The sequence below is a fragment of the Vanacampus margaritifer genome, chromosome 1 (genome assembly GCF_051991255.1).
Source record: "Vanacampus margaritifer isolate UIUO_Vmar chromosome 1, RoL_Vmar_1.0, whole genome shotgun sequence".
NCBI classification, from domain to species: Eukaryota; Metazoa; Chordata; class Actinopteri; order Syngnathiformes; family Syngnathidae; genus Vanacampus; species Vanacampus margaritifer.
Window position 1 is genome coordinate 29,255,944 of NC_135432.1, and position 12,871 is coordinate 29,268,814.

Consider the following 12,871-nt stretch of genomic DNA (forward strand, 5'->3'; position numbering starts at 1 on the left):
CTAACACATACTGTAATTGACAAAGAAAGTAAACATTGGCAATGCCTCACAAACGCAGATGTTATGCAAGCAAGTAAAAGTTGACTGGATGGTCCAATCCATATTGGCTTAATATTCAGTTTTTACACACTTGTACTCCGCATCATAGCTACATTTGCGACTATATCACGTGTAGGACAATTTCAGAAATTGCCCGGCCAAGATCGCGGCTGCATTTGTTGTCATTACAATAAATGCAGGAAGCTGGCTCTTTCTTACCATTATATATATATATATATATATATATATATATATATATATATATATATATATAGTGAGGAAAATAAGTATTTCACCCCCTGGTGATTTTGTGAGTTTGACCCTTTACAAAGAAAGGAACAGTCTATAATTTTCATGGTAGGTTCATCTTAACAGTGAGAGACAGAATATTAAAAAAAAATCCCAGGAAATCACATTATATTAATTTTAAACATTTATTTGTCTTTTATTGAGGAAAATAAGTATTTCACCCCCTACCAACCAGCAAGAATTCTGGCTCCCACAGACCGGTCATGTGACCAGGAGGCACACACATTAGTCCTCTTACTTAATTGGTATTCCTAATTAAGTTCCCGTTACCTGTATAAAAACACACCTGTTCACAGAATCAATCAATGCATCAGATTCCAACCTCTCCACAATGGGCAAGACCAAAGAGCTGTCTAAGGACGTCAGGGACAAGATTGTAGACCTGCACAAGGCTGGAATGGGCTACAAGACCATTAGCAAGCAGCTGGGTGAAAAGGAGTCAACTGTTGGTGCGATAGTTACAAAATGGAAGACACACCAATTGACCATCAATCTCCCTCGGTCTGGTGCTCCACGCAAGATCTCACCTCGTGGAGTGAACCGGATCATGAGAAAGGTGAGGAAACAACCCAGAACTACACGGCAGGAGCTTGTTGATGATATCAAGGCAGCTGGGACCACAGTCACCAAGATGACCATTGGTAACCCACTACGCCGTAATGGATTGAAATCCTGTAGTGCCCGCAAGGTCCCCCTGCTCAAGAAGGCACATGTACAGGCCCGTCTGAAGTTTGCCAATGAGCACCTGGATGATTCAGAGGAGGCTTGGGAGAAAATGCTGTGGTCAGATGAGACTAAAATCGAGCTCTTTGGCATCAACTCGACTCGCCGTGTTTGGAGGGCGAAAAAAGCTGACTTTGACCCCAAGAACACCATCCCCACCGTCAAGCATGGTGGTGGAAATATTATGTTTTGGGGCTGTTTCTCTGCTAAGGGTACAGGACGACTTCACCGGATCGAGGGGAGGATGAATGGGGCCATGTACCGGGAAATCTTGGGTGAGAACCTCCTTCCCTCAGCCAGGATATTGAAAATGGGTCGTGGATGGGTGTTTCAGCATGACAATGACCCAAAACATACAGCAAAGGCAACAAAGGAGTGGCTCAAGAAGAAGCACATTAAGGTTATGGAGTGGCCTAGTCAGTCTCCAGACCTTAATCCTATAGAGAACTTGTGGAGGGAGCTGAAGCTTCGAGTTGCCAAGCAACAGCCTCGAAATCTTCAGGATTTGGAGAGGATCTGCAAAGAGGAGTGGGCCACAATCCCTCCTGGGATCTGCGCAAACTTGGTGACCAACTACAAGAAACGTCTGACCGCTGTGCTTGCCAACAAGGGTTTCTCCACCAAGTACTGAGTCATGTTTTGCTAGGGGGTGAAATACTTATTTTCCTCAATAAAAGACAAATAAATGTTTAAAATTAATATAATGTGATTTCCTGGGATTTTTTTTAATATTCTGTCTCTCACTGTTAAGATGAACCTACCATGAAAATTATAGACCGTTCCTTTCTTTGTAAAGGGTCAAACTCACAAAATCACCAGGGGGTGAAATACTTATTTTCCTCACGTATATATATTCATTCCATCACCATCAAATCAAATCAACATATATAAAATATATATATATATATTCCCCCCGCCACCCCCATTCTGACTGCTGTAGTAAACGTCTTTTGTCGTGATTTCTGTAGTATTTGGCAGTAGTGCACCAGTACATAGTGCAGATTAAAATGTGATGATTTAAATGGGTGAATATAAGGCAAAGCGCTTTGGGCACAATATGGTGTAGTTAAAGGCGCTATATAAAAGGTTATTTACCATTTACCAGATCTGTTATTATAGAATAATAAAAGACATTTAATTGACAAAGATTCAGAAAAATCAATGAAAACACCTTACATAGCCTGGAAATAATAATAAAGCTTTCATTAGTAAATGTTGCCGTAGAATATTGTTGTAAAATGTTTTGAGGAAGATGTATTGAGCAAATTAAAATATAAACAAGAGCTGTTCAAAAACGCTGTTAATAATTATTCTGTGAAGCGAGTGCAGATTTAAAAGATTTTTTCCCCCTTTCTGTAGAATATTGTTAAAATATCGTTATCAAGTAACATCATACATCATATCGAGATATTTTATTTTGGTCCATATCGTCCACCCCTAGTCACACAGTTAAAAAGGGATGCTTTTCATGAATGCTTGCAGTAGAATAGTTAATGGAACTTTTCAATTGTGAAATAAAACTGAGAAAACATCGATCACCACATAATAGCAGATGCCTAACATTTTTGTAACATATTTGTATGATTGTTATTGATTTTACAGAATCTTGCTTTGAAAAGCCTCACTTTCAGAAATTTCCCCAAAATTCCCGTATTTGTTGAGCCATTAATATCACCAAGGACAGCAAGCCATTTTTAACACTTCAGAATGCTCAGTAATTTGTACCGGAACTGAACAATAGTATCGGTTTGTGAAAAAATCTGAAATAGGACATACAGTAGGAGGTTTCGAAAGAATTATGTGCAGTGCATCCCACCTCCATTGCAAGAATCCATATCGCTGTGTCTTTGGCCAAAGTTGACTTGACTATGTTCTAAATTTGCCAGTATGACTTGACACTCAACCTTTGAATACACAGATATATAGATACGTTAATACTGGTCTGGATTTCACTTGAAACATCCCACCATAGAATTTTTGCTGACCACCAACAGATTACTGTACATCATCTTGTATAATGCCCTTCTTGAGAAATGATCTCTTTATATTGTGATATTTTTTTATTCTGGCTTTCAAAGGTGACTTTTGCTCGACTTGTCATCTTGTGTAGTGACGGTGCAGGTTGGGATGGTGAAGTCAAATTTGCCAGCTGTTTGGCAAACAGAGACAAACCGCTGTCAACCACGCCCAGAGTGAGAACTTTAACACCCGAGACACACTGCCCCCTTTGTGTTGAACGCAATTGTGGTTCTCCTGACACACATCTAATTATGTGAATATGGCAACCCGCAACAGCTGTCTGAATGCACACTTCAGACATAGCAATGTCCCGCTTTGGTGAGTTCTGTCTGAAAGGCACTGTCGTACAATTATCGGTGGTTCAGGAAAAAAAAAAAATATATATATATATATATTCTTTTAATGGAAGACTGGTGGAGGTTCACGACTACAGTAAGCTACTATTGGTACTTTGTCTAATATGCTTTGCTTTAATATAAAGTTATGCCATCAATTGCAAAAATAATTTCATTATAGATTTCACAACTGAAAAAACATATTAACTATAACAGACACAGCAACATTTTTTATTTGTAATGGTGTTAAGGAAAATTCCAAGAATATTACCAAAAACAAAACAAACAAACAAAACAATGCTATATAAGGGACGTTGGGAACTATAACATAGACATTTGACATGGACATAATTGCGACAAAGAGTATGTTCTGTACATGTAAACCTTCCAACCAGATGATTTCATTAGAGCAAGGCCAATAGACTCTAAAAAGAGTTGGGTCAAAAATGGACCGACCCTCTACTTGGGTCTATTTGACCCAACTTTGAGTCAAGAAATCGGTCTTTTAGTGTAAAACAACTAATAAATATTGGTCAGATCCTTTACTTGCGGATCAAAAAATTGGGTCATTTTGTCTAAAACAACCCAGAAAGTTGGGTCAAATTGACCCATAAAGTGAATCCATAATTGGATTACTTTTGACCCAACTGTTTTTAGAGTGTATACTGCATGTATCATTGCATCATGGAAAATCTTTGCAAGCCAGTATATAATGACGCAGGTTGTGTGTTTGTGTATCAAGACATGTCATGAGGAGGCTTTCACCCATTTGTGAGTGATGGAATTTTCGGGTGGTAATGTGCAGTTTCCCCTCTGGGATGCACAGGTTGTACGCTGCAGTTAGCGGTTCACTTCAGCACAACCCTCTGATCTCATATGGTTTTCTATTTGTGGTTCCGGGATGGGCTGGGATGGCTGGCCCAGTGTTTAGACGTAAGCGGCAAAGCTAAAAGACAATGACAGGGCCTTCAAACATACTCAGCAACATGAAGGGACTCTTTCCAGTAAATGAAACAAGACTATTTTTAAGTCTTAGAAAGTGTTTAACCACAAGCGTGTGTGAGTCCCGGCTGTAATGCACTGACTGCATCTTATCAAAAGGTCTCAAATGAGTCAACTGCACACGGTCAAAGTGCATTTGTGGACGATTCATCACATTTTATAATAACCTCTTACGAAGGCTTCAGAACATGTATTTGAAAAAAAAAAAAACTGCCAGTAGCAAACCCTGTTCCGACAATGTCAAAGTAAGAACAAAAAAAGCCTCTCACAAACCCCATTACATGAAAAACACTTGATTTCACTTTAGTGTTTACAGTGTAAAGACTATGGACTGTAGAATTGCACATAAACCCACTAATTAGCACGCCATCAATACAACCAAAAGATTCTGCCTACGAAAACTTGTGAAACAGCTGTACATATGATTAGAGAGAAGGAGAGAGAGAGAGAGAAAAATAGAGAGAGAGAGCGATTGTATAGTTGATATGAGAAATGATATGAAAATACCAAAGTGCTTCGATAGACCTACTTTATTTTAGTTTATAGTTTCTCATTTTTATTTATAATTTAAAGGTTCTGTATTTAATATGTTCAAATATATTGGGGTACTTTCACATATTGTACTACAATTTATGCAATCTTGCGTGTATGACGGAATCTTCCCTTGCCTAACTAATCCCAGTGTTTCCCACACCATGTTAATACTTGGGCGGGCCACCCAGTTAAATTGGCCACCACCCAAAAAGTTTTCCAGAAAATCTATTAAAAATATATTTAAAAAGAAAAAAATGTTGCAACAGGATATCTTGCATGCAACTTTAGTTTGCCGTCACTCACTTGTGGATCGTGAGGCTAGAGGAGACGTAGTAACAGGACTGAGAGCCACCTCCCGTCCAACCCGACTCCCATCCCCCCCGCCGGAGTCCACCCACCCAAGTATATTTCAAATCTGTGGGAAACACTGAATCCACACTGTTTTGTTTGTAAAATGAATAAAATCTCTCCTTTTCTGTACATTATTAAGTTACACAAGTGTATACAGTTCTGGTTATATATATTATTCTAGTTCCAAAATCACTTTCACTGTTGTCTTCATCTGCCTGCCAAAGCCCATGCCGTATTCCTAAATTGCTAGAAAAAAATCCCCAAGGTGCCATATCATATCCATCTATCCATTTTCTTAACCGCTTTTCCTCACAAGGGTGCATGGAGCCTATCCCAGCTGGCTTTGGGCAGTTGGCAGGGGACACCCTGAACTGGTTGCCAGCCAATCGCAGGGCACACAGAGACGAACAACCATACTCACAATCACACCTATGGACAATTTGGAGCGTTCAATTAACCTGCCATGCATGTCTTTGTAATGTGGGAGGAAACCGGAGCACCCGGAGAAAACCCATGCAAGCACGGGGAGAACATGCAAACTCCATCGAGGAAGGCCGAAGCTCGGACTCATATCAGGTCCTCTGCACTGGGAGGCGGACGTGCTAACCAGTCGTCCACCGTGCCGCCGCCATATCATATCATGTTGGTAAAATTGACACTAATCGAATCCCCCCCGACCGCCTAAACGAAATACTAGAATTTATGTAGATAAATTATTATTATAATTTATTTTTTGTAATTCATGGTCATTCCCAATAGCCATAACAAAACACCAAAATCCAAGGCAACACACACCTGATACAGATCCTGACACCCTAGTCAGGCATCCTTGTCATTTTCATTTCCGTGGCATCTACATACACTTTGCCCCCCACTAGCTTAGACTTGCCATAGGCATGCAGCTTAAAGGGGTGTTTTGTATCTATCTACCATCTCATATCTATGGAAGAACCCCTTTTCAAATGGAATACCAGTAGCTTGTAAGATTCGCTATACGCCATCCAACTTTTCCACTGGAAATACTTCATACGTTGCCGTGCAACAAATACATTTGTGTTTAGATTCCTGAAATGGTGGTATTTAGTCTCAGTGTTGTAGATTGTTCTACTTCAAAATAAACTTTTATTTATACTGTGTGCATGTTTAAATGTGTCCTCATTCACATGATTTATTTAAGTAAAAAATTGCAAAGAAATTGTTATTTGTAATAGCGTGGTTAACTGACAGAAACAGGTCAAATTATCTTCCGATGGAATAACGTATTTTCCGCGCGTGAAAGTCCTTTTTTGGGGTGGGGGGTGGGGGGTCACAGTGGAAAATATCAGCTCTCATATGAGAAGCAAGACTCCCACTCAAGCGAGTCAACTCGGTCGACATCTAATGTGCCATATGTTATTTTTTTCCCCATCTCCATTTCTGCGCTATTCAAACCATTTGGGAAACTTTTGTGGCCCGAAAAGATTGCCTGCCCCCCAAAATTGATATTCACCTTGACACATGTCCACATACTTTGTGTTTCAAGTTATTATGCATATTTAAAGTATTTAATTGAATAAAAATTTGAGGATTCAAGTTTTCCTATGTACATTTTTGCACATTGGTTCTAGTGTCTAATTACAGTATTTTACTGTTGTCCATCAAAAACAGGTTTTGTAGTAAGCAAGCATGTTGGACATTTTCGAGTTCAGCAAAAGTAAAAGGTGGCATGTCATGTTAACTGATAGTGATAACAAGTCTGTCAAAACCAAGTTGACATTTATACAGTAGTTGATATAGCGGGACACCACAGAGTTGGCTGGGGGAGCAAGGAGTTCTCCTTGCCTCTAAGAAGTCAACATTTTGATGATGCCATTTTGACCTAAATAAGTACCAGCACCAAACTAAATATAGCTATACACAACCCCGGTTTGTCGCATTTAATGACGGAGGTTATTTTGCCCGTCAGTTAGCGCCCCAGTAGCTTGTAAGACATTCACAGTGGAAACTGTTATGCCATCTGACCTTTCCTCTGGAAATGCTTAATTTCGTGCTATGAACAAAATCCATTACAGGCAATTAGGTTGTTCTACACTTCAAGTAAGTCACAGTTTGTATGTATATTTGGCAAATGAAGGATCTCTTTTCTGATGGAAATGCCTTCCGAAAGGAATGAATAAACAAGAACAATGGACATTTCAAGAAAATACTTCTGTATTTTGTAAATTAAGGAATGTTTCTGCCAGGCAATTGCATCATATGAATAGTGCAGCTGTTAAAAGCTGACTGATGCGCAGCAAACAGGTATTTGAAGCTGATAATGTCGCTGAAGTCCCAGGAACCTCTTGATACAGGGTCCCCCAAAGGCTTGCAGTGTTGCATAGAATCTTTATTTCGGTAACCCCTAAGTACAAATCCTCACAAAGAGAAACATTGGGCTCAGAAAAACATGAGACTAATTGCCATGTGAATGAAGGCTCGACTACTTGGGATCCAGATGGATGGAGATCTGGATAGTTGCTTGCATGGTCACCATTTTTTAACCTTGGATTTGGCCAAGTTTTGGACTGGATTCATATGGAGTTAAATGTTTAGCCACTGAGTTTGCCAACAGTGGCTGTTTGGGGGTGGTGGGGACGCAGAGTGGACATGTACCCTCGCAATTCTGTGTCTTCTGTGACCTTAAATGATTTATGGGTATTTTTTTTTACATCACAATAACAGGGGTGTGTAAACTTTTTCTGTGACATAATCAGGATGAATGGGTCTCATAAACGTCTGAGGACAGAACAGGACAAGTGATCGACATTGTACAATATAATTTTAGCGTCTCACTTTAAATTTATGACATGACACATTTGCACATATTGCATAGTTCTTGGCATGTTTCCATTGACGGCATCTTCAAATGAACCAAACTCAACCAAATGCCTAATGTTAAAATAGCTGTCTGTGAAATTTAGCATAGCACAGCGTTTTAACTTATCATGTTACATAAAACTTATTGTATGTAATAAAGTGATTTTGAACTGTTGTATGACAAGTACTGTACACAATTGTGTATATTTAAAAAAAATAATAATAATTAATTTTTTTTACTGAATTTGTTTTCAACACAATGATCTTGAGTACTCACCGATAGTACTTTTGATACATAAAATTTCTGTTAAACCAATGACGGATAGTTTTAAAGAAAGACCTTTTGTTCAATACTGACAAAAAGCAGCACATTCACTCTGCAATAAAGAATTTCAGTCCAAAATAAAACAAAAATATAATCATCTAACTTTGAATTCAGGATTCAAACAAGTAACCCTTGTGAGTGATTCAGTACAGAGAATAGATGGATAATTGTTGAATTGTTTCAATTAATTTGCAATGATTTCATGACTTTTCTGTTCTGTTAAGACTGTTGTGTTCTATTCTGCTCCACTGCGGAGAAATTGTGGATGCTGATAATGTTCATGTGTTTTGGTATGGCTAAAAATTGTTTCTATTAAAATGTTTACAGTGCCTAATAATATACGGTATTGAACTTTTTTTTAATGCATAAAACATAAGTGTGAAATCTCTTTTTCTTCATCAAAGCAGCTCTAAAGGAAAATAGAAGATTAATAAAGTACATAAATGTCATGCAGTAGATTTTATTATACTTGCCGTTATATTGCTTAACACGTGTCAACTCAGGAAACGTACGTAATACGACAGAAAATAGTTAGAATTCCAACAACCTGCTATGCATTTAGTATTTTTATAGCGTTCTTAAAGCAAGTGACTTGCTCCAACAGGTGCTAAAACATGGCCGCAACATTTTACAGCCCTGTCTTCATGTTACAATGATGCCAGATTTAAACATTTTTACATGTCTTCATCAAACACTGCCGACATCAAAGAAATATAGAAAAGCATTTTACGAGGCCCGTTGCTAACCAAGACAAAAAGATGGCTTACGTTAACGAAAATGGGGCATTATGTCTGTCATGTGAGAAGCCATATAACTTTTAGTAGTAGCTAATAACCCCAAGAATTATACATTATGCGTAAGGTTTTATAATGTGGTATAAATTGTATTTCTAGATGCAGGTCTCATACTTACCGCCTGAGGGCAGCATCGTCCACACCAAACAAAACTGGAAGATTTGCTCAAGAAAAGTGAACAGGACGTGCATGAGTCATGACACTATCGAAACAACTTCATTATTTCTTTTAAGTTGAATGTATTTGTAAAAATTTGTTTTAGTCAGTTCCTTAAATTTTAATTTTTGTATAATTTTCCAAGGATTTTTGTTAATGCCATATACAGTACCATATACTACCACCACCACTACTACTACTAGCTACTACAACTATGACTACTACTACTACTACTACTACAAATAATAATAATATAATTTCGTAAGTAACACAGTGGGGGCACACATTTTCGTCGCAGTTTGCTATAGGGAGTTTTAGAATTTCAACATTTACTGACACATTCTCATTTATCATTTACAGTACTGTATTTGTACAATATAACAGGTTACAAAAAACATATTTGTGATTGCGGCTCCTGTTCAGGGATGTGAGTTACGTTGACTGATGAAAATCATCCTGCATACGTCACGGCCACAGCAACCCGAGTGTAGCCTGTTTGTGATAGCTTTAGCCTACCGCCTGTGACTGATATCCATCTTAGTTAATAGGTGTGAGAGAACAAAAATGGCTGCCTACATTCATAATAACTATCAAATGGAAAGAAAGATAGTTTCAAACACACCATAAAGCTAAGTGGTTGCTTAGCAACAGATAAATCACCCTGGCCTTCCTCCAGGGACGGATTCTCACAGGATGTTTTAACACAAAATCAACTTACAGATTCAGTCGACAAGCAAGGATTTCTCAATATCTGCGGGGAATTGGTTTGATTATTTTGGAGGTGTGAATAACTCCAGCACTTAAATTTGACCATTTGTCTGAACTGTTTTGTTTGCAGATGGAAGCATGCAATTGTTACTGCTGAAAATGTCTTATTGGTTGACAAGAACAAACATACATGACTCTGTTTTTGCTTATTTGACTGGCGGCTATCACCTGATTTTTTTTTTAATGCCGATAAATTAACTACCTGACCTTCCTTGTACCGCTTTTGGCCGTATGATGGCGCCATTTCTTCATGTTAGAAACCACCTGTAGTCCATCAAGTTTAACATCGATGCAGAAAAATCCTCCTTCTGACATGAGTTTAGAAATATTGTGAGTAAACCACAACCAGATTCATAGGGTATACACCATCACACGGTGGCATGGACACAAGCTGAGTCGTTTGATGTGTATGAAACAGACTCGGGAAGCAGGTATCATTATTTGGGATTTAATAGCGTGCCAGTGAGAGAGAAAACGTACCATCAAAGCATGTGTGCTCTCCTTTGTAATGGAAACGTTGGATGAGAGCTGCTTGAGCACAGACATGATTTTTCATGTGGCAAATGTAATTGAGTTGACGGACAGTGTCTGACTGCTGTGTCAAATAAAAAACAAACAAAAAATAAATAACAAAATAAAAAATAAAAAATAAAAAATAAAAAATAAAAAATAAAAAATAAAAAATAAAAAATAAAAAATGAAAAATGAAAAATGAAAAAAATAAAAAATAAAATAATAAAATAAAATAAATAAATAAAATAGAACACGTGAGTAATAACGTTAATGCAAACAGGTGCATCTCATTTAATTAGAAATGAATATCATGGAAAACAATTTATTTCAACAATTTAACTTAAAAATAAATAATGTCATATTAGATTAAATGAAGATTATATCTGCGAGCTACTAAAAACCTGAAAATAACCATCTGAATGAGAATTTCAATATCACCAAATAAACAGTCATTGATTTTTAATATATAAATTAGGCACACATTAGAACATATTTCCTTCTGTGCTTAATGAATGTATAATGAACAAAGTTCACTTTTTGAATGGAACTACTCAATTTATTAAACTTTATAACAATATCACATTTACTAAGATGCATCTGTGATGTAATTAAACAATTTGTAGCAATTTCCAGAATTTAACTGTTTAATTTTTGTCCATTTATCTTGCTTGCTACTGATCTGAATCCCCATTTAATTCTCATTCTTTGGCTAAAATGTAATAGTCCATTCATCCATCCATCCATTTCCTGAACTGCTTATTCCTCACAAGGTATGAAACACTGATTGTATAACAGCCACAAGTGTCTTTATAAACTTAAATATGCACCAACACAATCAATACAAAGCTGATACAGGTATTGTGTTCAATAAGTAATAAATGCATCATCTCCAACTTACATGATGACATTTGAAAAATTATCTGCTCAGCATGCAACAAAACTCTAGCAATTTCTTAAGTGAGTCCTATAAAAAGCCTAATTGTTTCTTACTGGTAAAAGGACATCTTACAATATTAAGCAGTACAGGATAAGCTGTCAAGATATTTTGTATGCAAATGAAAAGAACGAATTGAAAACAGCAAGTTCTTGGGTAATTGTGGGAGAGAACAAAGGCTAATATATAAAAAACAATAATAAATGTATGCCGATTAAACTCTTTGCTTCAGCAAAATATGTGTTCAGCATGTTTACTTCAAACTAAGTTAAGTTAACTACGTTAAGGACTTTAACGTGTTGACAATCTCATAAAGCTGATAGTTCGTCAAAATTGTCTGTAATGCACATTCTATACAGTTCAACTCTATGGGGGCTGAAGTTTGGTTTATGCTTGCCGTGTCCGTGAGGCCTGCATGGCTCAACACGGCGAAATGATGTCATTTCAGCATCCACATCACTCCGCGCAGTGTCCACATTGCCCACATTTTCTGCAATGTACACCTTCAAGAATTTCTAAGATATGCCGCCTACGCGGACGGTCTGCACGGAAAAACATTGCGGACGAGCAAATGCTGTCGGAAACATTGTTTTCAACTTCCCAATTGTTGATACTTTATTGAGGGGGGAAACCCCCCCAATATTTTCTACTTCTATTGTGGTGTTCAGTATTGTTCACACGCCATTGACGCTCTTCACTGCCTCCTGTAGTCAGGGAGAATATCGACCACAGCCGCTGACGTGTACCCAACCAAACAATCACAGCACGCACAGTGCACCGTTCCTGATACTCCTGCCTCCCTGTTTGATTGTAATGGGAAGCCATGGCGGAAAGTCAAAGCGAAACAGTTGGTCCCAAAAAGAAACTCCACCTCCAGAGTGTGGACTTGGTTTGGCTTTTCCCAGAGGACAAAGCGCAAACCAAAGTCATTTGCAAAGTTTACAGATACTCCGTTCGGACATCGGATGGCAACACCACAAACCTGTTTAATCACATGCGGAGACAGCACCCAAAACACTATACAGACAAGCAAACCAAATTGAGATCAGCCGCTAGCTCCAAGCAAACACAACCCACGGTAACAAACTCATTTACCAAGGGCACTATATATGGAAGAAGAAAAAAAAACAAGTGGTGGAAAGAAGTAACGGAGGCAGTGACTTATTATCTTGCTTAGAAAACGAGGGGTTTAAAAGACTGTTCAAAGCAGTAGACCCTCGTTATGAGCTGCTCA